General features: G+C 37.0%; 1 protein-coding gene across 5 annotated transcripts in view; it reads left to right on the top strand.

Moving 5' to 3' along the window:
* Window positions 1-26,441, top strand: part of RNF180 (ring finger protein 180) — a 283,023-nt gene that overhangs the window by 225,712 nt on the left and 30,870 nt on the right. The window lies entirely within an intron of this gene.

Below are 26,441 nucleotides of genomic sequence, written 5' to 3'. Positions count from 1 at the left end.
CATACAGCACATCTTTATTCATTAATCTGTCAATGGACATTAGGTTGTTTCCATGTCTTGGCTATTGTAAATAGTTCTGCTATGAACATAGGGGTGTGTGTGTATATCTTTTTAAATTAGAATTTGGTCTGGATATATGCCCAAGAATGGGATTACAGGATCATATGGAAACTCTGTTTACTTTTTTAAGGAACATACATGTCGTTCTGTATAGTGGCTATACCAATTTACATTCCCAACAACATTGTAGGAGGGTTCTATTTTTTCCTGCACCCTCTCCCGCATTTATTATTTGTAGACGTTTTGATGTGAGATGATGCTTCACTATAGTTTTGATTGGCATGTCTCTAGCAGTTAGCCATGTTGAACATTTTTTTATGTGCCTATTTGCCATCTTTATGTTTTTTGTAGAAATACCTATTTAGGTCTTCTGCATATTTTGTGCTATTTTTTTTTCTAATACTGAGCTGTTTGTATATTTTGGAAGTTAATCCCTTGTCAGATTTGTCATTTGTAAATATTTTCTCCCATTCTGTAGGTTGCCTTTTTGTTTTGTTTATGGTCTTTTTGCTGTGCAAAACTTTTGTGCTTAATTCAGTCCCATTTTTAAATTTTTGCTTTTATTTCCATTGCTCTAGGAGATAGGTCCAAAAAACAACTACTGCTGTGATTTAAGTTGAAGAGTGTTCTGCTTATGTTTTCTCTAGGACTTTTATAGTATTTGGTCTTATGCTTAGGTCTTTAATACATGTTGAGTTTATTTTTGTATATGATATTAGCAGATGTTCTAATTTCATTCTTTTACATGTAGCTATCCAGTTTTCCCAGCACCACTTAATCAAGAGAATGTCTTTTCTCCATTGTATATTCTTGCCCCCTTTGGTGGACGGGTTTATTTCTGGACTTTCTATGCCCTTTTATTGATCTATATTTCTATTTTTGTGCAAGTACCTTACTGTTTTGACTACTGTAGCTTTGTAGTGTATGCTAAATTCAGAGAGTCTGATTCTTTCATTCTATTTTTCTTTCTCAGGATTGCTTTGCATCTTAATGTATTGTTGGAATCAGTTTGCTGGCATTTTGCTGAGGATTTTTGCATCTATGTTCTTCAGTGATATTGGCCTGTAATTTTCTTTTTTTGTGGTATCTTTGTCTGGTTTTGGTATCAGGGGGATGGTAGCCTCATAGAATGAGTTTGAAAGTGTTTCACTTTCATAATATTTATTTTAATATTTTACAGCTGTCTTGCAAGTTTAGGACAAGGAGAAAGTGTCAGTACTTTAATGTAGAGTGTCTCATCCATGAATAACGGACAAGGAATATCAGTTTCTGGGTTCACATCTAACTAAATGCATGACCTCAGGGATGTCATAGAAACACCTACTTTTGTTTCTGTTTCTGACCTGTAAGATGGTAATAGTTATATAACCTAATTAATGTAGTTGTAAGGATCAAATGAGCTGATGTGAAAGTGCATTCTAAATTGTAACTGTACTATAGATAAAAGGAATTATCAAATTAGGGCAAGGCAATCTCTAGTACCTTTTTCACCTTTGAGAATTTGTTATGTGTAATGATCATACAATGTAAACATAAAATATAGTTTTGTCTTTGATAAAACCATGGTCTATCAGAGCATGGACAACTGTATAGTTTTAGTACAGATGAGGGGTCTGGTTGGAGCAGCTCAGATGTGGGGAGCTCTCATCTTCAGGGAACAAGAGGGCCTTCCATATAAGAAGACTGATAATATCAATACAGCAATGATGTCAAGCAAAAGGAGGTAAAAACAGAGCCTATATGGTTGAGGCAGAAGATAAATTGAATTACAAAATCCTCATAGTTTGAAGAAAGTAGTTTATAGACAGATATAACTGTATATAATAGTTTGAATAAAGAAACTTAGTTTAAAGACATTTTATCAGCACTATAAAACATACTATTTTCTGTACTATTTACTATAGAATATTAATAAATAGTACTCCTATTTATAAGAACTATAAAATAGTACACTCATTATAACGCTATTTTGTAAAGTCATAAACAACTGAAGAAACCCACCATCCATTGTTGTTCAGTCACTAAGTTGTGTCCAACTTTTTGCGACCTCATGGACTGCAGCACTGCAGGCTTCCCTGTTCTTCACTGTCTCCCAGCGTTTGCTCAATCTCACGTCCATTGAGTCAGTGATGCCATCCAACCATCTCATCCTCTGTTTCTCCTTTCTCCTCTTGCCCTCAATCTTTCCCAACATCAGAGTCTTTTCCATTGAGTTGGCTCTTTGAATCAGGTGGCCGAAGTACTGGAGCTTCAGCATCAATCCTTCCAGTGAATATTCAGGGTTGATTTCCTTTAGGATTGACTGGTTTGATCTCCTGGCTGTCCAAGGGACTCTCAAGAGTCTTTTCTAGCACCATAGTTCCAAAGCATCAGTTCTTCAGTGCTCAGCCTTCTTTATGGTCCAACTCTCATATCCATACATGACTACTGAAAAAAACATAGCTTTGACTGTATGGACCCTTATTGGCAAAGTGATGTCTCTGCTTTTTTAATACACTAGCTCTAGATTTGTCAGAGCTTTACTTCCAAGGAGCTAGCAGCTTTTCATTTCATGGCTGCAGTCACTGGCTACAGTGATTTTGGAGCCCAGGAAAATAAAGTCTGTCACTATTTCCATTGTTTTCCCCATCTATTTGCCATGAAGTGATGGGACCAGATGCTATGATCTTCTGTTTTTGAATAATAAGTTTTAACCCAGCTTTTTCACTCTCCTTTCAACCGCATCAAGAGACTCTCTAGTTACTCTTCACTTTCTGCCATTAAAGTGGTATCATATACATATGTGAGGCTATTGATACTTCTCCTGGCAGTCTTGATTCCAGCTTATGATTCATCCAGCCTGGTATTTCACATGATGTAGTCTTCATAAAGTTAAATAAGCAGGGTGACAATACACAGCCTTGACATGCTCCTTCCCTAATTTTCCATGTCTGATTCTAACTGTTGCTTCTTGACCTGCATACAGGTTTCTCAGGAGACAGGTGAGGTGGTCTGGTATATCATCTCTTAAAGAATTTGTAATATATAGCTCAGTTGGTAAATAATCTGCCTGCAATGCAGGAGACCCCAGTTCAATTCCTGGGTCAGGAAGATGCCCTGGAGAAGGGACAGGCTACCTACTCCAGTATTCTTGGGCTTCCCTTGTGGCTCAGCTGGTAAAGAATCCACCTGCAATGCAGGAGCCCTGGGTTTGATCCCTGGGTTAGGAAGATCCCCTGGAGAAGGGAAAGCCTACCCACTCCAGCATTCTGACCTGGAGAATTCCATGGACTGTATAGTCCATAAGGTCACAAAAAGACAGATATTACTGAGCAGCTTTCATTCACTAAAATGTATTACATTTAGACCAAAATATGATATAAAATTAAATATAATGAAGTCAGTGTTATTCACAGGATTTCATGTGAAAGAAGAGAAAATTTAATGTACAGATTATGTGCGTTAAAAGATTCCTTTGAATCCTACCTTCTACCATATATGCAGATTTTTTAAAAAAATGAATCATCATTCTGATAACCCCTTAATTTCCTTTTGTCTTTTTATATTCTGGGGTGCTAAAGCTATAAATTAAATATTTGTTTCTTTGTGATTTCATGTTATTTCTCCTCATAGAACTTCCACAGAACTCAAGTTTCTATAATTTTTTATGGAGGAGGTTCAAAGTAACTTTATTACTCAACCTAACTTGGAGAATTTTAAGCATTACTTTACTAGCATGTGAGATGGTGCAATTGTGCAGTAGTTTGAGCATTCTTTGGCATTGCCTTTCTTTGGGATTGGAATGAAAACTGACCTTTTCCAGTCCTGTGGCCACTGCTGAGTTTTCCAAATTTGCTGGCATATTGAGTGCAGCACTTTCACAGCATCATCTTTCAGGATTTGAAATAGCTCAACTGGTATTCCATCACCTCCACCAGCTTTGTTCATAGTGATGCTTCCTACAGCCCACTTGACTTCACATTCCAGGATGTTTGGCTCTAGGTGAGTGATCACACCATTGTGATTATCTGGGTCGAGAAGATATTTTTTGTACAGTTCTTCTGTGTATTCTTGACACCTCTTCTTAATATCTTCTGCTTCTGTTAGGTCCATACCATTTCTGTCCTTTATTGTGCCCATCTTTGCTCCTCAGACTACCACTTTGTCTTCTTGCATGTCTTTTTCTTTGGGATGGTTGAAGTCACTGTCTGATGTACAATATTATGAACCTCCATTCATAGTTCTTCAGGCACTCTGTCTACCAGATTTAATCCACTGAATTATTCTTCACTTCCAGTGTATAATCATAAGGGACTTGATTTAAGTCCTACCTGACTGGCCTAGTGATTTTCCCTACTTTCTTCAATTTAAGTCTCAATTTGACAGTAAAGATGCTCATGATCTGAGCCACAGTCAGTGCCAGGTCTTGCTTTTGCTGACTTTAGAGTTTCTCCATCTTTGGCTACAAAGAACATAATCAATCTAATTTTGGTGTTGACCATCTGGTGATGGCCATGTGTAGAGTCATCTCTTGTGTTGTTGGAAAAGTGTATTGCTATGACTAGTATATTCTCTTGATAAAACTCTGTTAGCCTTTCCCCTGCTTCATTTCATACTCCAAGACCAAACTTACCTGTTATTCAGCATATTTCTTGACTTCCTACTTTTGCATTCCAATCCCCTGTGAAGAAAAGGACATCTTTGTGTGTAGTGTGTGTTATTTCTGGAAGATGTAATCTTCATAGAACCAGTCAATTTTGGCATCAGTGATTGAGGCATAGATTTGGACTATGTGAATATGGTACCATTTATTCTCTGTTGATGAGCAAATGAGTTATACAGTTTCTGTTATTATAACACCATTGTTATAAATATTTTCATGTCTCTTGGAGCATGAGAGTTCCTCTAGAATAAGTGCCAGTAAAAAACAGCTGGGTCATAAGAAAAACATATTTTTAATTTGATTGCCTAAACCAAACCATTTTCCTAAATGACTGCTGATCTGTCACCAACTTTGTTTACCACATTTAGTGTTTTCAGTGGGTATAAAATGATATCTCCTTGGGGATTTAATTTCAATCTATCTTATTACTAACAGGGATTGAAAATAGCTTTGTATATGTATCAGTTATTGAATTTCTTCATTTGTGAAATTCCTTTTCAGATTTTGTCCATTTTCCTATCAATTGTATTTTTCTTGTTGATTTTTGAGAGTTTTAAAATATTCTGCTGTTTCCTTTTCTTGTTAATTATATGAATGGCAGCTGTCTTCTCTCACTTGTTTTTCTTTTCACTTTATCATGTCTTTAATGAATTGTAGTTTTTCGTTGTTTAGCATCTTTCTGGTATGTATCATCTGATTTGAGAAATTCTCTATCCTCAGTGTCATAAAGATATTTTCCTTCGTATTTTTCAAATATTTTGAAGGTCTTTGGAAGTAATTTGTGTTGTTGATACTTTCTGGATTTTGTGGTGGTGAGGGGAATGGGTGTTATGTTATAGGGTAGGGATCCAATTACTTTGGGATTTTTTTCCTATTTTTTCCAACCACGATTTAATAATTCATTATTTCCCCACTGATCCACAGTGCTAATCTGTCATGGTTTAAATTTCCATTTCTGTGAGTCTTTTTCTGAAGTCTTTATTTGGTTCCTTTGGTCTGTATGTCAAGTTCTACTCCCATACTATAGTATCTCAGTTACTGAAGCCTTATAAGAAGTCTTGATATCTTTCTTCAGACTTGTTTTGCTGCATGAGTCTCTTGACCATTTTTTGTTTGTTTGTTTGTTTATCTCTTTGAATCTTAGAAACATCTTGTAAAGTTCCACGAAAACTTTACAAAGGTGGGACGAATTTAGAGAGTGCATTTAAATATATACATTACCTTGTATAAAACAGATAGCTAATGGGAAGTTTCTGTATAGCACAGGGAGCTCAGCCTGGTGCTCTGTGACAACCTAGAGGGGTGGGATGGAGTGGGAGGTGGGAGGGAGGTTCTAGAGGGAAAGGACATATGTATATATATGGTTGATTCATGCTGATATATGGCAGAAACCAACACAACATTGTAAAGCAATTATTTTTCAATTAAAAAGAAAAAAGAAAACCGTTTTGAATTAAGGGAAGAAGTTCCTATTCAATGCATGAGTCCATGTGGGGAGAATTGACACCTTAATAACTTTCCCTATCCACTAAATGGTTTTTCTTTTATCTAGATCTTCTCTTTCATGTCTTATAATAAAATTTGATAATTTCCTTCACTGATGTTTTATAAACATTTTAGTTAGATTTATTCACATATATTTGCTGCTGTTACCCTCTTTTCTCCTCCTCTGAACCTTGGGTGAGGCTAGTTACTCCAGTTCTACTTCTTAATTAACTGCTACTGTCATCACCAGTCCACACACTCATTTGTTTCCTTTTATCCTCATGTCCTACTTTCTATTATGTTGAATTTATTTAATCTGTATCTTTTCATTTTATTTTTAAATCATATTTTTTGTTTTCTCTGCATGTATTTTAATTTATGGGAATGGTGTCGTTATATTATTGCACTGTTTCTTATCTTTTTCGTCTAGCACTAGACTTGTAGATAAATCTTGGTGCCTATGTGTACTTCTAAATCCTGTTCTCTGAAGGTATGCATGTACCACATTTTATCCAGCTGTTCACTGATTGGAGCACAGAATGCCTCCAGCTCCCTGCCACTACATGTAATACTAATGAATATCGTAATGTGGGCCTTGTGAGGATTTATTTGGCATATAGACTCAGGTGCAGAATGTCTGGGTCATATATTTGACTAAATAATGCCAACAGTTCCCCCAAATGCCAGTGTAGATACCTGTAACAATGCATGAGGCTTGGGGGAATTGGAACTATGGAAAATGACAAAGAATGGAAGTTAGGAACTCTCATTATTAATTTAATTTGCTTTTATCTGATCTTTAGTAGTTTAAGATCCTTCAAATACTTATCAGTCTTTCAGATTCCTTTTCTGTAACCGCTCTCCTCATTTTCCTAAGGCAGTTTCTGCCTTTTATCAGTTTTACAGAATTTCTTGTGTATTCAGGATACTAATTCTCTGTCTGCTTTAAATATTATAAATGTTTTATCCCATTTTATAATCTGTATATTAAGTTTATCCATGATGTCCTTCACTGAAAGAAATTCAACTTTGACATAATTAAATCCACCTTAATTTTGTGTTCTCATTGTATTTTAAAGTTTTATTTAAGAAGTTCTTCCCCATTCCCAGGTTACAAAAGTTTTTGCTTAGGTAAAACTATAAAGTTAATATTAAAAATTACTTCTCACTTAGGTCTTTATCTAGAATCTACCTCTTATTGTGTGTTACAGAGGATTCATGTCTCCCTTCAAACAAAATAGCCTACTTTTCTGAATATTAAATAATGATTCTGGGTTTTTTAAGTTATTCCTTAACTGCATTGTATAAAAATGGCCTTGTGGGATTTTGATCCCATATTCAGCAGCCTTACTAAATTACCTTCAGTTTCATTATTTATAGTGTTTGAGGGGCTTTGAATGAAGACCATCATATCTGCCTTACCTGTAAATAAAGACAGTTTTATATGTTTCAAACTAATATGTATGCTTTTTCCTTCTGTTTTTTTTCTTGCCATACTTTCTGAACAAGGACTTCTGTTTGATTTTGAATAGAAAAGTGATAGCAGCATCTCTGATATTAAAAGAAATATTTTAATATTCCTGATGCTGATATCCATATTATATCATAGTACCCAACATGCCATGCCATCTGTGCCATGTTAATTGTTTTCTCAAAACAGTTTCTTTTCAGCTAAATGTTCAGAGGTTGGTAGAAGGAAGTCAGGTGGGAAAAGAGGATATTATGGAAAAGAATGGACATTCATGTAGACACCTTGGGCTTCATACAATTACTATTCTTTCCACAAAAACAAAACAGAAGTTGCTTGGTGGTGCCACTCTGCCTGCTGGGGGTACACGCAGCTTTGGGTTGGCTCCATGCAAAACAAACATGGAAGCCAAAATCCATTTCAGATTTATTTCAGTTAGTAAAAAGAGATGCTAGTTCATACTTTTCATACAAGCAAAGTGGCATAAAGCGGGAAATTCTGCTTTTGTCTGAAGTTCTTTTATTTAACATCTATATTTATGAGTAAGATTGCCCCATGTTTCCGTTTTCAAAATATCTTTGTTCTCAGTTTATTTTTAAGTCAATTTATATGATATATCTCTTCCAGGGATTAATTTTTTCTGTTTTAATATTTGTTGACAGAAAGCTGTTTATATTGTTTAATCTCTCCTGTGTCTATAGCTCTCTTCTCTGTATATTATCAATATTGTTTACTTATGCCCTGCTTTTTTCCTGATCTTGCCAGATATTTGTAAATTTTATTATTCTTTTTAAATAATGAATTTGTGAAATTGACTCTATTGTATCTTTTAGTTTCATTAATTTCTGCTTTGTTAAATCCTTACTGCTATTCTTTTTTATTTATTCTGTCCTTTTTATACCATAGTAAGGTGCCTTTCTAGTACCTTAATTTTTATCCTTTTAATTTTTAAAAAATTATTATTTAAGGTCATCAGTTTCCCTCTCAGTAATCTCAGTAATACATTACTTGCAGTATTTTTATTAGTCTTCATTTCTGATTATTTTTCATAGGAATAAAGCACACTTAATTTGATACTGATTGAATTATCTTGATTTAAAGTAATAAAATTGTACAAAAATTAGGATAGTTGAAAATTGAATATGGATATAATATCCGTATTATATACAGATACATAATAGTATCCATATTATACCACAGTATTCAACATCATGCCATCTGTGCCACATTAATTGTTTTCTCAAAACAGTTTCTTTTCAGCTTAATTTTCAAAGGTTGGCAGAAGGAGGTAAGGTGGGAAAAGAAGATATTATGGAAAAGAATAGACATTCATGTAGACTCCTTTAGCTCCATACAATTAATATTCTCTCCACAAAACCAGAGCAAAAACATTTTAACATAGTTTTAGATTTCCTAATCAATGAAGTTCATGTAAACTTTTTAAAATTCGTTCATCCGTAAAGCTCACTCACACTTACTTATCCCTTTCTCCTTGTCAAGTAGTGTCTTAAAAGATATTAACGAATAAGCAGACATGTTTTAAATTTATTTCTTACAAATACATGTTATATGCTTATACATAAAATGAGTTATGTGAAAAGAAGTGGAAACATTCTAGATATATGAGAGCTAGCACTTTACATCTCTTATCAGGTGCCAAAACATGTTAACCCTCACTCTTAGTTTTTTCCTCTGAAGTATCTATTATTTCCAAGCATGGCATCCTCAGTTTATAGTATCTAATTGACTTGATTTTCAGGCTTACCATGTTTTAGTTGGTTTCCTAAGAAACCAGTTTTGTATATATTAACAAGCTAAGAGGTTTTACTAACATGTTTTGCCAAAATAAAGTTCCATGTTATTGAATTTTTTTCTAAATATACTCAAATCAAAGAAATGAAAAAAAAAAAGCGCCATGATTTAAATCTGATGTCCTAATTTTTTCTGGTAATAACAAGAACATGCAGCTAAAATGAAGGTATCTGAGACATATTTATGACCAATCCATTTGTTTTATTGTAAAGCCTAGGGAATTGTTCTATTTGGTCATCAGCTCATCTGAAGGTGTTAGATTGATTCTGCAAGTTTAAACATGCTCAATATAAATGAAGGAATATCCACATGTAAAAGAATGCTTGTCTCTAATAGAGAACAAAACAATATATGATCAAATAGCAGGAGTTTGAATATCACCCAGAAATTTGCTTTCTCAGAAAGTTGGAGGTAAAATCAGAGAGATTTTACAATGTGCTGTAGCCTTGGTGCTGTCTTACTAGAAAGTTCATTAACCTTTTCACAATGTAATTTTTCAAAAGGGCCTAAGAATTTTAGTTTCTTTTTCTATTTTTTTTCTAATGGCAGAATCAGGCCCTGTTTTTGCTGTACAGTTTAATAATAAGTTTAAAATTTATTTTGGAAGCCAAATCAGCCCTACAATATAAGAAATTGCTTTAGAAATACATAGTTACATGCAATCACACTAAAATGTAAAATCATAGATTCTGAAGAGTTAGAAAATATACATAATGTAACTTCTCCGACCAATACAAGAACAGCCTCAACAATCATGCTCAGAGATAGACATCTAGATTCTGCATATCACATGCTTATCACTTACTACCTGAATAAGTACATTTGTTCATTTTAACAACTCATTCACATAAATTTCTGTGTAAATGAAATCTGGCTTCTCATAATTTCCTTTTATTGGTTCAAGTCTGTTTTAATCTTCCTCCATGTGACTGTTCTTCAAACATGCAAAGACACATTTGATGTTCTAGACAGGTCTTTATTCCACACAGACACTATATACATTCCTTCAGCTGTTCCTCATGGATCCTGGTTTCTAGTTCCTCGTTGCCTGTTTCAGAGATACTAGTGGGACTAGAAACCACATCAGCTGGATACTGATACACTAAGATGCAATGCCTGGAAATGGTAGATACTTCAGAGGAAGAAACTAAGATTGACAGAATCATCAGTGCAACTAACACTTGGTAAGAGGTCTGAGAGCTAGCTCACTTTTACATAAAATATTTCCTTTCCTCTTCACATGACCTAGTGTTATTCTGGTGCTGGGTCATGAATTCATGGTCTCTGTTGAAGGCTAAATAGCTCAGTTGGGCAGTGGAATAAAAACTAAAACACTGTTTTCTTCTGGAAAAACCACAGCTTTAACTATATGGATTTTTGTTTGCAAAGTAATGTCTCTGTGTCTAGGTTTGTCACAACTTTTCTTCCAGGGAGCAAGCGTCTTTTAATTTCATGGCTGCAGTCACTGTCCAGTGATTTTGGAGCCCAAGAAAATAAAGTCTGTCACTGTTTCCATTGTTTCCCCATCTATTTGCCATGAAGTAATGGGACTGGATGCCATGATCTTAGTTTTTTGAATGTTGAGCTTTAAGCCTGCTTTTTCACTCTTCTCTTTCACCTTCATCAAGAAGCTCTTTAGTTTCTCTTCACTGTCTGCCATGAAAGTAATATCATCTGCATATCTGAGGTTGTTGATATTTCTCCTAGCAGTCTTGATTCCAGTGTGTGATACATCCAGCACAGCATATAACATGATGTACTCTGCATATAAGTTAAATAAGCAGGGTGACAATATACAGCCTTGACGTACTCCTTTCCCAATTTTGAACCCTTCCCTTGCTTCACGTCCGGTTCTAACTGTGGCTTGTTGACCTGCATACAGGCTTCTCAGAAGGAAGGTAAGGTGGTCTGGTGTTCCCATCTCTTTAAGAATTTTCCATAGTTTGTTGTGATCCACACACTCAAAGGCTTTTGGTAGTCAATGAAGCAGAAATAAATGTTTTTCTGGAATTCCCTTTGTTTTCCTGTGATCAAATGGGTATTGGCAATTTGATCTCTGGTTCCTCTGCCTTTTCTAAATCCAGCTTGTACTTCTGGAAGTTCTCAGTTCACGCACTGTTGAAGCCTAGCTTGACAGAGTTTGAGCTTTACCTTGCTAGCATGTGAAATAAGTGCAATTGTATGGTAGCTTGAACATTCTTTGGCATGCCTTTCTTGGGATTGGAATGAAAACTGACCTTTTCCAGTCCTGTGGCCATTGTTGAATTTTCTAAATTTGCTGACGTATTGAGTGCAGCACTTTAACAGCATCATCTTTTAGGATTTGAAATAGCACAGCTGGAATTCCATCACCTCCACTAGCTTTGTTCGTAGTAATGCTTCCTAAGCGCCACTTGACTTCACACTCCATGATGTCTGGTTTTAGGTGAGTAACCATACCATTGTAGTTATCTGGGTTATTAACAGTTATTAGCTGTTATAAAGTACAGTTATTCTGTGTATTCTTGCCACCTCTTCTTAATCTCTTCTTCTGTTAGGTCCTTACTGTTTCTGTTCTTTATTGTGCCCATCTTTGCATGAAATATTCCCTTGTTATCCCAGAATTGATTGCACAGACTTAAAATGTTGAAACAGGTAATAAGATGACTTTGGTACTTGACACTGAAATTTTTCAGCCTTTGATCAAGAGAAACCAAGAAGGAAGTTAAGGAATTCAGCACAGCCAAATTCAAATTTGACTGTTACTATCTAATAAATGGTGCTATTTAATTTCTTTATTTTTTTATTTTTTAATATAAATTTATTTATTTTAATTGGAGGCTAATTACTTTACAATATTGTATTGGCTTTGCCATCCATCAACATGAATCCACCACGGGTATACACGTGTTCCCCATCCTGAACCCCCCTCCCACCTCCCTCCCCGTACCATCCCTCTGGGTCATCCCAGTGCACCAGCCCCACGCATCCTGCATCATCCATCGAACCTGGACTGGCGATTCATTTCATATATGATATTATACATGTTTCAATGTCATTCTCCCAAATCATCCCACCTTCGCCTTCTCCCACAGAGTCCAAAAGACTGTTCTATACATCTATGTCTCTTTTGCTGTCTCTCATACAGGGTTATCATTACCATCTTTCTAAACTCCATATATATGTGTTAGTATACTGTGTTGGTGTTTTTCTTTCTGATTTACTTCACTCTGTATAATAGGCTCCAGTTTCATCCACCTCATTAGAACTGATTCAAATGTATTCTTTTTAATCGCTGAGTAATACTCCATTGTGTATATGTACCACAGCTTTCTTATCCATTCATCTGCCGCTGGACATCTAGGTTGCTTCCATGTCCTGACTATTATAAACAGTGCTGCAATGAACATTGGGGTACATGTGTTCAGAAATGTGCAAATGCTTTAAGCTTTGACCACTGTATGACATTGTTAGGGCAATGGGAAATATGTGTATTCACTGTGAATTATCCTAGAAAATTGTGGTCAATCTTGGAATAAACAATGAAGATTGAGGAGCTTGGAATTAAGAGAGGTAATGGAAAACTTACTCTGTCTCTGAGAGACGCTGTAGTCACCTTATCCTATTCTATAATCATGGTGAGTGGCGTACCCTTATGGGTGATGGTCGATATGCACCCTAGCATACAGAGGTTGGCAAGGTGTATAAAGGTACTCTGAGGACGATTCTGGGTTTGTGCAGTGGCTGCAGGTTATACTTTGTGTTTATTACACCTTTTATCCCAGACAATCTGAATATTACTTGAAAAATCATATGCTCTGGACCTGTTCTATATGTGAGATACAGCATTACTACCTTAGCTCAGCACTGGAAGAGTAGCAGTCTTGTTTGATCATCAGCAACAGAGTTAGAATTAACAGATGAGGAATATAGGGATATTCCCCCAGTATAGAGGGATGCTATAGGACTTGGTTTTGAGCACACAAAAAATGAGAAAATAGCCACAGAACTCTGAGAAATGCAAGAATAAACACAGGTCAAGCTTATTATTTCTGACAATAACAGCAGCGGTGATTTCTTTTTCTAGAATATATAAGATATAATAAGATATATTAGCATATAAGTTGTAGCATCATCATTCTCAATGGGAATAAAATGATAATTACAAAAGCTCTATTTATAAATAAATAAAAGAGCTCTGGAATTAAAGAAGTCTTGATGAAGAAAATTCCAGTAGCGGGAGAGTCCCCAGTGAAGCTAATACTGCCAACTACTTGCTTCTCTGGAAGTATTTTGAGTCTGAGAGTTATCTGAGGATCAGTCTTGCCATAGGCAGAGGACTCTATTAGGGGAAGAGAAATCAGCTGAGGTTTTTCACAACCATATGGACTGACATGTCAGGTTGGACAGAGTCTGAACATTTGGCCGTTTTCCCCATGAGACATTTGCTGAGAGCTGTGGCAATACAAGAGGCTACGTAGTTGGCTAGTTGGCCCAAACAAGCAAAATGAAACCTCTGGCAATCTCACAGAGGTCAGGAATCAGCCACAGAATACAGAAGCCTACAACAAACACATAGGAAGAGTCCTCCCAGAGATATTTGCCACATTTTAAATCTGTGTAGGATGGAAGACGAAAGAGTTACTTTCACAACCTCTGAAAAGCAGAACTTTCAGATTAGAGGAGATAGAGACCTGTTAAACTATTAACCAAAAAACCCAAAGGACCACGCTCAAGGAGGGGTCAAGACCCGAAAGCAGAGTTCAAATCCGCAGTCCCATAGTGAACTCCATGGGGTTTAGGAGATGACGTCACAGAAAAGGAGCATGCAGTAAACACAGAATAGGCCATGCCAGTAAGTCACTTGAAATCAGAGGTTGAGTGAATCTAAGAAACACTGCAATGTAACGTCAACCTCAACCCAGCTTATTAATTATTGTGTTGAGACAATGAGCTTCTCACTTTACCTGCCTGACAAAAGGACCAGTCCTCTGTGGAGAGAAATAATATCTACTTCAGTAATTCATACAATAAAAAATGGGACATAATTTAAGAAAGGAAGGTTAAGAAATTGTGACTAATAATTAACTAAAATGTTGACCTAAAATGATAGAAACAATCATTTATTTTACTAGCAAAACACTTTATTCAGAAAGAACAAAGGATTACAATTCAGGACTTGCACTTTATGGCAAACCACAGGCAAGTCCAGAAAACAAGGGGGAGAACTGTCCTTTTGAAGAGGAGAAGGGGCTGTTAGAGAGTCCACTGGAGGAGACTGAGTTCAAAGTGTATTGGCTTTTCATTGGCTAAATTGTGACAGCCTCTTACTGCCCGCTGTTGCTGGATTAGGAAAAGTTCTTCCTCTTGATGGGTAAGAAAGTAGCAGCCTTCTTTCTGTTAGAAATGCAAAGGTACATCTCTTCCTGTTGGGTCTGTAATTGACACAGAGTGGTGAGGCATAAGAACTCCCCTTTCTGACCTCCTGACTGTTTTAAGTGAGGTTTCTCTGTATTAGTTTTCACATATGAGTGGTAACAGAAAACAGATGCAGATCCCTAGATGATCTAGATGTTGGATTAGCTGACTAGGATTTAAACTGTTAGGAAAAAATGTCAATGAAAATAGAGAAAAAGATGAGCAAAGTAGGTAAGAGGGTGGACAATGTCAATAGAAAAAGGAAACTGTAAAAATAAAAAAGTGGACACTGCAGCTTGACAGTCAGTGAGCCATACGTCATTAGCAGTTTAGGTCATGGTGTTCAGAATCACTGCCACGGAGGGACATGCCCTGTTTCCACTTCTGCCTCCTCTACTCAAGCACAGTTGATGCCCTCAAACCCCTTCTCTCAGAGCCCAAACATGGTTGTTTGGTTGGTTTTTTGCCAATCCACTGTTCTCATTCTCTCCTGCCTCTTGCAGGTTGAACGATACAAATCTGCCATACTTCTCCATGTTCTACTTTCATGCAGCTGAGCTATTTGAGTAAGTGGATGGAGAGTTCAGTCTGTAAGCAGAGTCCTACCTCTTACTTGTATATAGAATCCCAAGAGAGAAGGGATCAAGAAGCACCTTATTTTTTAAGCCAGTTTACTTTAAGTCTTTGATTTTCTAAATTACCAGTAATAGACTGTATTAATGAAGCAGTGATCCATTTGCCAGAATATAGATGATATAATTTGCAAGGTATAACCACATAATCCTCAGCTTGTAGCCCCTTAGACGACTTTTAACCTACCTCATTATGGAGAATCATCCGCCTGGGTTTACCTCCTAGATGCTTCCAAGTTAGGAGAGCAGTGGAGAGCTTTGAAATCAGGGATGTCACACTGCACAACCCCAGGAAGCATCTTTCCATATAGTCATCTCTGTGAAGGGTCCTCTCTGGAGTTCTGCAGTGCATAGCATAAGTAAGCCAATATGATAATTCTGCATCTTTTCTCATTTCCTTATTCAGGTGCATATACTTAGTGGCTGCTTGATCCTAAGGACAGTCTCTCCATCAGGAAAGATAATATCCACAAAAGTATTTCATGCCTCTTGCATAGGATGCCTCCATGCACAACATTATCAGAAAGCACCATGATACCCCAATATTTATACAAAAGAAAAATAAACAGGGAAGTGCTCATTATATAAGATAAATTTAAAAGATTATTGATGGATTGAAAAGATGCAGTCTATAGTCTCATCAGTGTCTTAATGAAAATTTCCTCAGTGTTCAGATAAAAATGATTTTAAAACTAGAGTAAAGTCAAGGTCACTTCCAACCAAGAACACTTGTAACACCTGTCATGACAAATGCAAATAGGAACAGACTATAAACAATTTTTCTATATATAAGTTAAAGATTGTATAATCATCCTGCATTATTCATATTACTGACTAAAAGCCCTCCATTGTGGATAGCCATTATTTTATTTGTGTGTGTGTGTGTGTAATAAAGTTTTATTAAAGTATAAAGGAGATAGAGAAAGCTTCTGACATAGGCATCAGAAGGGGGCAGAAAGAGTACCCGCTTGCTAGTGTTAACAATGAAGTTATATAATCCAAAGAATATCTGGAGGTTGTAAAGACCTCATGAGGTATAGTTGATCTACATTGTGCCAATTTCTACTGTACAGAAAAGTGACCCAGTTATAATTATATATATAATTATTTTTATATTCTTTTCCATACTCTTTTCTGTTACCACAGGGTATTGAGTATAGTTCGCTGTGCTCTCCACTAGGGTCTTGTTGTTTATCCATGATAAATGCATTAAATTGCATCTACCAACCCCACTCCCAGTGCATCCCTTTCCACATCCTCCTGCCCTTCGGCAACCACAGGTCTGCTGTCTGTGTCTGTGAGTCTGTTCTGTTTTGTAGATAGGTTCATTCATGCCATACGTTAGATACCACAGATATTTAGTTTCATATCGTATTTGTCTTTATTGTAAATGTGTGATTTTAAATATTATAAATTTATTTTAGACTCAAAAAATCCTGAAGTTATGGAAGGAATTTTGGGGTTTTCTTTTTTTATTTGCTGAGTATGCTTATATTTGTGAAGTTAAAGTATTTCTCAGAATGACATAAACTAAATAACTTCTAGAGAAATGACAGATTGCATCACATATTCCTTTGAGAAAGTAAAATGTAAACTACTTAGTCTCATTTTGACCAATCAATAAAGAATTTAGGCTGACGATACTAATGAAGGCATAAAGAACTTCCAAGAGAGAAAACCTCAGCACTCATAATTTTAATCCAGAATTTCAGAAATAGGGTGCCCTAAAATAGATTTACTACAAAATAAGACCATTATGATGAAACAGAACTTTTGTCTTATCTTGGAAAATCGTCAGTTAATGTAAACAGATGAAAAAAAATTTTTTTTTTACATAAGGGAGAAGTGGTAAGTTTTTGTGTTCTTTAGTTTCTTTCTTTTTTAAAGCAGAACAGTTCTGGATATAGGTTTCTGTTATTATACACTATGACCTTAAATTAATCCTAATCCCCTGGTGATATCTCAGACCATTAAATCAGAGTTTCTGGAGCTGATCTCCAAAATCAGTAGTATATACAGAGCCCCAGGACAGTCCAAAATGCAGCCAAAGTACTAAGGTTGATATACATTACTCTAGAAGCTGCTAGGACTTGCGACTATATAGCAGAACAGAATGTGGACTCAGAATGGAAAGGTACTGTGAAAGATTATTTTATTTATTCTCTGACTTCCAGGCAGTATCATATCCAAGCTTTTATGAAGAATGAATTAACCAGACAGAATGCAATGTTATAAATAAAGGAGAAGACTGGTGTTTTCCTTACATTGAAATGAAGTTAACTGTGGCATAATGCAAAGATAGTTTAATAGTGCATGGCAGTTGTCCATTTGTTTTGGATAGTAAACATAAATTTAATTCTTTTTTTTTGTTTGTTTGTTTTTTTCAGAAAACATATTGTTTTATTTCTTTTTTTTTTTCATGTATGAATTGGTGTTTTTAATTGAATTTTTTTTAATTTTATTTTATTTTTAAACTTTACATAATTGTATTAGTTTTGCCAAATATCATAATGAATCCGCCACAGGCATACATGTGTTCCCCATCCTGAACCCTCCTCCCTCCTCCCTCCCCACACCATCCCTCTGGGTCGTCCCAGTGCACCAGCCCCAAGCGTCCAGTATCGTGCATCGAACCTGGACTGGCAACTCGTTTCTTACATGATATTCTACATGTTTCAATGTCACTCTCCCAAATCTTTCCACCCTTTCCCTCTCCCACAGAGTCCATAAGACTGTTCTATACATCAGTGTCTCTTTTGCTGTCTCGTACACCAGGTTATTGTTACCATCTTTCTAAATTCCATATATATGCGTTAGTATACTGTATTCATGTTTTTCCTTCTGGCTTACTTCACTCTGTATAATAGGCTCCAGTTTCATCCACCTCATTAGAACTGATTCAAATGTATTCTTTTTAATGGCTGAGTAATACTCCATTGTGTATATGTACCACTGCTTTCTTACCCATTCATCTGCTGATGGACATCTAGGTTGCTTCCATGTCCTGGCTATTATAAACAGTGCTGCGATGAACATTGGGGTACACGTGTCTCTTTCCCTTCTGGTTTCCTCAGTGTGTATGCCCAGCAGTGGGATTGCTGGATCATAAGGCAGTTCTATTTCCAGTTTTTTAAGGAATCTCCACACTGTTCTCCATAGTGGCTGTACTAGTTTGCATTCCCACCAACAGTGTAAGAGGGTTCCCTTTTCTCCACACCCTCTCCAGCATTTATTATTTGTAGACTTTTGGAAATTTAATTCTTGCCTGGAGAATTCTATGCATAGAGGAGCCTGGAGTCCGCTGAGTCGGACGCGACTTAGCAACTAAACACCAAAACCAATTTGAAACTACAGTGCAAATTTATGAAATCTGCAAGTAATGGCACAAATTAGAGTTTAGCCAATATGTACCTCTCTGGGGTAAATGCAGTGGGATTTAGGAGACAACAGAGTGTTTATTATTTCCATATTGTATCCAAGGCAGAGGAACCAGAGATCAAATTGCCAACATCTGCTGGATCATGGAAAAAGCAAGAGAGTTCCAGAAAAACATCTATTTCTGCTTTATTGACTATGCCAAAGCCTTTGACTGTGTGGATCACAATAAACTGTGGAAAATTCTGAAAGAGATAGGAATACCAGACCACCTGACCTGCCTCTTGAGAAATGTGTATGCAGGTCAGGAAGCAACCGTTAGAACTGGACATGGAACAACAGACTGGTTCCAAATAGGAAAAGGAGTATGTCAAGGTTGTATATTGTCACCCTGTTTATTTAACTTATATGTAGAGTACATCATGAGAAACTCTGGACTGGAAGAAACACAAGCTGGAATCAAGATTGCCAGGAGAAATATCAATAACCTCAGATATGCAGATGACACCACCCTTATGGCAGAAAGTGAAGAGGAACTAAAAAGCCTCTTGATGAAGGTGAAAGTGGAGAGTGAAAAAGTTGGCTTAAAGCTCAACATTCAGAAAACGAAGATCATGGCATCTGGTCCCATCACTTCATGGGAAATAGATGGGGAAACAGTGGAAACAATGTCAGACTTTATTTTTCTGGGCTCCAAAATCACTGCAGATGGTGACTGCAGCCATGAAATTAAAAGACGCTTACTCCTTGGAAGGAAAGTTATGACCAACCTAGATAGCATATTCAAAAGCAGAGACATTACTTTGCCAACAAAGGTTCGTCTAGTCAAGGCTATGGTTTTTCCTGTGGTCATGTATGGATGTGAGAGTTGGACTGTGAAGAAGGCTGAGCGCCGAAGAATTGATGCTTTTGAACTGTGGTGTTGGAGAAGACTCTTGAGAGTCCCTTGGACTGCAAGGAGATCCAACCAGTCCATTCTGAAGGAGATCAGCCCTGGGATTTCTTTGGAAGGAATGATGCTAAAGCTGAAACTCCAGTACTTTGGCCACCTCATGTGAAGAGTTGACTCATTGGAAAAGACTCTGATGCTGGGAGGGACTGGGGGCAAGAGGAGAAGGGGAAGACAGAAGATGAGATGGCTGGATGGCATCACTGATTTGTTGGACATGAGTCTGAGTGAACTCCAGGAGTTGGTGATGGACAGCGAGGCCTGGCCTGGCGTGCTGCAATTCATGGGGTCGCAAAGAGTCGGACATGACTGAGCGACTGATCTGATCTGATCTGATCCAAGGCACCAAATCTATTTGCCTATTTTTTCATCTATTAAGAAAATACATTAAAAAATCTGTTAAAAAAGGAATGTGGGCTGAAATGATTATCTTAAGAGAGGAAAAGAAGTTGCACCAAAAAAAAAAAAAAAAATGACAAGTATGTAGAGAAAGGGGTAGGGACAGTTCCACCTTCTTTCCTTTGGGGCCATTAAGGAGTTCACTAATGATCTGAAGATATACTTGAATGTTCCAGGCCTTTTTTTATCAACGGTGGAACTACTGCCATTTGTGATTCACAATATCATAATTACAGCTGCATGTTATGTTTTTACAGTGAACATGAAGTGGAAAGTCTTATTTATTATGGCTTTAAAAAGATGAATATTAAATGAGATGTAAAGTCACAAATTTCCACAGCTATTCGAATATTAGTTCATTAAAATTAATAAGATAATGAAACCATTTTAATGTTTCTAGACTTATAATTTGCTACTAAAACTTGCAAACAACTTAACAGATGTAAACCTCAAATCTTTACCTTCACTAGTATCAGGCTTGTGCTATATTAACATATTTAAAACAGAAACTTCATAACTATGCAGACAATGAAGTATCTTTTATTAGCAAAGTTCTATCCTGTATATACGCATTTTAACTTTTTTAGAAAGTTGAAAATTTTTAGGTACTACGCATTGGTGAACAGTTCTATTATTTTGGTAATACAGTAGAGGCTCTAGTGTCTTCCACTGTCACTTAAAATACATGTTCTACTGCATTTCTGATGGGCTGAAATATTATGTTGATGTAAAGCAAGATTATATAAAAATTATATATTTTGTAGTAAATTTGAAAATATAACCTATCTTGGAAACAGTTTCTAACCTGTTAATTTTACCTTCATTACTATATTTAAATATCCTTTCTCCTAAAATATTAAAGCAAGAAAAATAATAATATATGGCATAGGAACTGCTCTTTCAGTTGTTACTTCTTCTGGTCTGAGAAAATGAAAGGCTATTAGGATAGTTTCTAAAAATATTCCAAGAAAATAATTGTCTTTCTAGAAACATTCGGTCACTCTGAAGTATGTATTATGCTTTCAGTTTATTTAACTCTACATTGCTTATGTGGTATTTCCTAAGATTTCACACAGAACAAAAAAGAATAAGGTCATGAGTTTATTTTCAACAGAGCCTGTACAAACAACTAGTGGCCAAGTATAAGGCTTCCCAGTTGATTTGAAAACATGACTTCCTGGCAGATGGGTGCTGATTCCTCAGGAATAGTGGCAGAGCTTTGAAAAGATAAAATGAATCTGAATTAATCGTGCCTTTAATCTCAAAGGGAAAATAACCTCTCAAGCAGATAAAGTGCTTTTTTCTTAAATTGAGTTGTCATTAAATTAATGGAGTCTGACTTTTCTGAAAAATATTTCCTATCAGGTTGATCTTCAAAATATTTAACAGCTAGTAACATAGTATTCCTACATACATGAATCAAAAATTAGAAAATATATTCCTTTTCATTCACTTAAGTGACTATAAATATAAAATTGATAATCAGTTCAGTTCAGTTCAGTCGCTCAGTCATGTCCGACTCTTTGTGACCCCATGAATCACAGCACGCCAGGCCTCCCTGTCCATCACCAACTCCCGGAGTTCACCCAGACTCATGTCCATCGAGTCAGTGATGCCATCCAGCCATCTCATCCTCTGACGTCCCCTTCTCCTCCTGCCCCCAATCCCTCCCAGCATCAGAGTCTTTTCCAATGAGTCAACTCTTCGCATGAGGTGGCCAAAGTACTGGAGTTTCAGCTTTAGCATCATTCCTTCCAAAGAAATCCCGGGGCTGATCTCCTTCAGAATGGACTGGTTGGATCTCCTTGCAGTCCAAGGGACTCTCAGGAGTCTTCTCCAACACCACAGTTCAAAAGCATCAATTCTTTGGCGCTCAGCCTTCTTCACAGTCCACTTTCACCTCCATACATAAGCTGATGTAATTCATAGCATAAATTATTAACCAAATCATTCCAATAATTTGTTTGTAGACTTAGTGTTAAAAATAATTTTTTGTTTGATATAGATATGGCTACTTAAATGATGCACTTTCTGAGCTACACACATCAACATTTTAGGAATCAGTAAACTAAAATGGTCTGGAATGGGTGAATTTAATTCAGACCATTATATCTACTACTGTGGGCAAGGTTCCCTTCAAAGAAATGGAGTAGCCCTCATAGTCAACAAAAGAATACAAAATGTAGTACTTGGATGCAATCTCAAAAACAACAGAATGATCTCTGTTCGTTTCCAAGGCAAACCATTCAATATCACAGTAATCCAAGTCTATGCCCCAACCAGTAATTCTGAAGAAGCTGAATGGTTTTATGAAGACCTACAAGACCTTCTAGAACTAACACCCCAAAAAGATGTCCTTTTCATCATAGGGGACTGGAATGGAAAAGTAGGAAGTCAAGAGATACCTGGAGTAACAGGCAAATTTGGCCTTGGAATACAAAATGAAGCAGGGCAAAGGCTAACAGGGTTTTGCCAGAGGACACACTGGTCATAGCAAACAACCTCTTCCAGCAACACAAGAGAAGACTCTACACATGGACATCACCAGATGGTCAATACCGAAATCAGATTGATTATATTGTTTGCAGCCAAAGATGGAGAAGTTCTATACAGTCAGCAAAAACAAGACTGGGAGCTGACTGTGGCTCAGATCATGAAGTACTTATTGCCAAAGGACAAATTATTGCCAAATTCAGACTTAAATTGAAGAAAGTAGGGAAAATCACTAGACCATTCAGATATGACCTAAATCAAATCCCTTATGATTATACAGTGGAAGTGACAAATAGATTCAAGGGATTAGATGTGATAGAGTGCCTGAAGAAATATGGATGGAGGTTCATGACATTATATAGGAGACAGTGATCAAGACCACCCCCAAGAAAAAGAAATGCAAAAAGGCAAAACAGTTGTCTGAGGAGGCTTACAAATAGCTGAGTAAAGAAGAGAAGTTAAAGCCAAAGGAGAAAAGGAAAGATATAATGATCTGAATGTAGATTTCCAAAGAATAGCAAGGAGAGAGAAGAAACCCTTCCACAGTGATCAGGTCAAAGAAATAGAGGAAAACAATAGAATGGGAAAGACTAGAGATCTCTGCAAGAAAATTAGATACCAAGGAAACATTTCATACAAAGATGAGCTCAATAAAGGACAGAAATGGTATGGATCTAACAGAAGCAGAAGATATTAAGAAAAGGTGGCAAGAATACACAGAAGAACTGTACAAAAAAGATCTTCACAACCCAGATAATCACGATGGTGTGATCACTCACCTAGAGCCAGACATCCTGGAATGTGATGTCAAGTGGGCCTTAGGAAGCATCACTATCAACAAAACTAGTGGAGGTAATGGAATTCCAGTTGAACTATTTCAAATTCTAAAAGTTGATGCTGTGAAAGTGGTGCACTCAATATGCCAGCAAATTTGGAAAACTCAGCAGTGGCCACAGGACTGGAAAAGGTCAGTTTTCATTCCAGTCTGAAAGAAGGACAATGCCAAAGAATGTTCAAACTATCGCACAATTGCACTCATCTCACATGCTAGCAAAGTAATGCTCAAATTTCTCCAAGCCAGGCTTCAGCAGTACATGAACCATGAACTTGCAGATGTTCAAGCTGGATTTAGAAAAGCCAGAGGAACCAGAGATCAAATTGCCAACATCCATTGGCTCACAGAAAAAGCAAAAGAATTCCAGAAAAACATCTATTTCTGCTTTATTGACTATTCCAAAGCCTTTGACTGTGTGGATCACAATATACTGTGGAAAATTCTTAAAGAGATGGGAATACCAGACCACCTGACCTGCCTCCTGAGAAATCTGTATGCAAGTCAGGAAGCAACAGTTAGAACCAGACGTGGAACAATGGACTGGTACCAAATTGGGAAAGGAGTACATCAAGACTGTATAGTGTCACCCTGCTTATTTAACTTGTATGCAGTGTACATCATGAGAAATGCTAGGCTGGATGAAGTACAAGCTGGAATCAAGTTTGCTGAGAGAAATATCAATAACCTAAGATACGCAGATGATACCACCCTAGGGCAGAAAGTGAAGAAGAACTAAAGAGCCTCTTGATGAAATTGAAATAGGAGAGTGGAAAAGCTGACTTAAAACTCAACATTCAAACTACAAAGATCACGGCATCTGGTCCCATCACTTCATGGCAAATAGAAGAGAAACAATGGAAACAATGACAGACTTTATTTTCTTGGGCTCAAAAATCACTGCAGATGGTGACTGTAGCCATGAAATTAAAAGACGCTTGCTCTTTAGGAGAAAACCTATGACCAACCTAGACAGCATATTAAAAAACAGAGACATTACTTAGCCAACAAAGGTCCATCTAGTCAAAGCTATGGTTTTTCCAGTAGTCATGTATGCATGTGAGTGTTGGACTGTAAAGAAAGCTGAGCACCAAAGAATTGATGCTTTTTAACTGTGGGGGTGGAGAAGACTCTTGAGACTCCCTTGGACTGCAAGGAGATCCAACCAGTCAATCCTAAGGAAATAAATCCTTAATATTCATTGGAAGGACTGATACTGAAGCTCCAATACTTTGGCCACCTGATGCCAAGAACTGACTCACTGGAAAAGACCCTGGTGCTGGGAAAGATTGAAGGCTGGGAGAAAAGGTGACAACAGAGGTCGAGATGGTTGGATGGCATCACCAACTCGATGAATATGAGTTTGAGCAAGCTCAGGGAGTTGATGATGGACAGGGAAGCCTGGCGTGCTGCAGTCCATGGGGCTGCAAAGAGTTGGACACGACTGAGCGACTGAACTTAACTGAGTGTGATCTGACAAAGTAGATGTATCTGATAACAAGTTTTAGTTTTGAGTTTAACTACCCCTGAGTTATTTTCTTAATTTCTTATTTAGTTTCAAATAAGAGACCCCTACTGTGTTTCTTAAAAGGATTCCTGTTGTTTTTTTGGTCAGGACAGTTCTTCATTGTATGAGACTTACCCAACATTGTTGAACAATTGAGCACACCAGACCACAAGTAGACCCTCCTTTTATTGTAATTAGCAGTATTCCCCCATATATTTGCAAATATGTCCCAACATCAACCCCATGGAGGTTACACACAGATTCAAACACTAATAAAAGTTGCCCATTCTTTTTTTCTTTTGGCTTTTTTGGCAGTTTCAATGATGCCACCCCCAAAAAATTAATTTTAAAATGTACAGTTTGATAATTTGATACATGTATGCACTGTGAAAGATTCCCTCCACAGCTAGTCGGTTAACAGAACTGCCATCTCACATGGCTTTTTTTTTTTTTTTTTTTAAGTTTGTTTTTATTTTCGGTGTGTGTTTTTGGTGAGAATATTTAAGTTCTACTTTCTTAACAGATTTCACTTATATAGTACAGTGTTATCAATTATAATCACATTAGTTCCTCAGACTTTATTCATCTTATAACTGAAAGACTGTACCCTTTTACCAGCCTCTCCCTATTTCCCCCACTCCTCAGCTCCAAGCAACCATTTATTTACTCTGTTTTCATAAGGTTTTTCTGGTTTGGCTTTTTAGGTGTTTTGTTTTGTTTTGTTTTTTTCTGTTTTTAGATTCCATAGATAACTTATAACATGCAGTATTTCTTTCTTTCTCTTGCTTATTTCAAATAAGACAATGCTCTCCATATTTATCTATGTCAAAATCACAGATTAGGATTTCCTTCTTTTATAAGGCTAAATATTACTCCAGAGGGCTTCCCTGGTGGCTCAGAGCATAGTGAATCCACCTGCAACGCAGGAGACCCAGATTTGATCCCTGGGTCAGGAAGATCCCCAGAGAATGGAATGGCTACCCACTCCAATATTCTTGCCTGAACAATTCCATGGACAGAGGAGCATGACAGGCTACAGTCCATGGGTCACAAAGAGTCAGACACAACTGAGTGACTGACACGTTGACTTTCATTCAGTTCAGTTCAGTTCAGTCGCTCAGTCGTGTCCGACTCTTTGCAACCCCATGAATTGCAGCACACCAGGCCTCCCTGTCCATCACCAACTCCCGGAGTTCACCCAGACTCACGTCCATCGAGTCAGTGATGCCATCCAGCCATCTCATCCTCTGTCGTCCCCTTCTCCTCCTGCCCCCAATCCCTCCCAGCATCAGAGTCTTTTCCAATGAGTCAACTCTTCGCATGAGGTGCCCAAAGTACTGGAGTTTCAGCTTTAGCATCGTTCCTTCCAAAGAAATCCCAGGGCTGATCT

This window comes from Bos taurus, chromosome 20, assembly GCF_002263795.3.
Source record: "Bos taurus isolate L1 Dominette 01449 registration number 42190680 breed Hereford chromosome 20, ARS-UCD2.0, whole genome shotgun sequence".
Classification (NCBI taxonomy): domain Eukaryota; kingdom Metazoa; phylum Chordata; class Mammalia; order Artiodactyla; family Bovidae; genus Bos; species Bos taurus.
The sequence above is the reverse complement of the archived record's forward strand: the minus strand, read 5'-3'. Positions and strand labels throughout refer to the sequence as shown.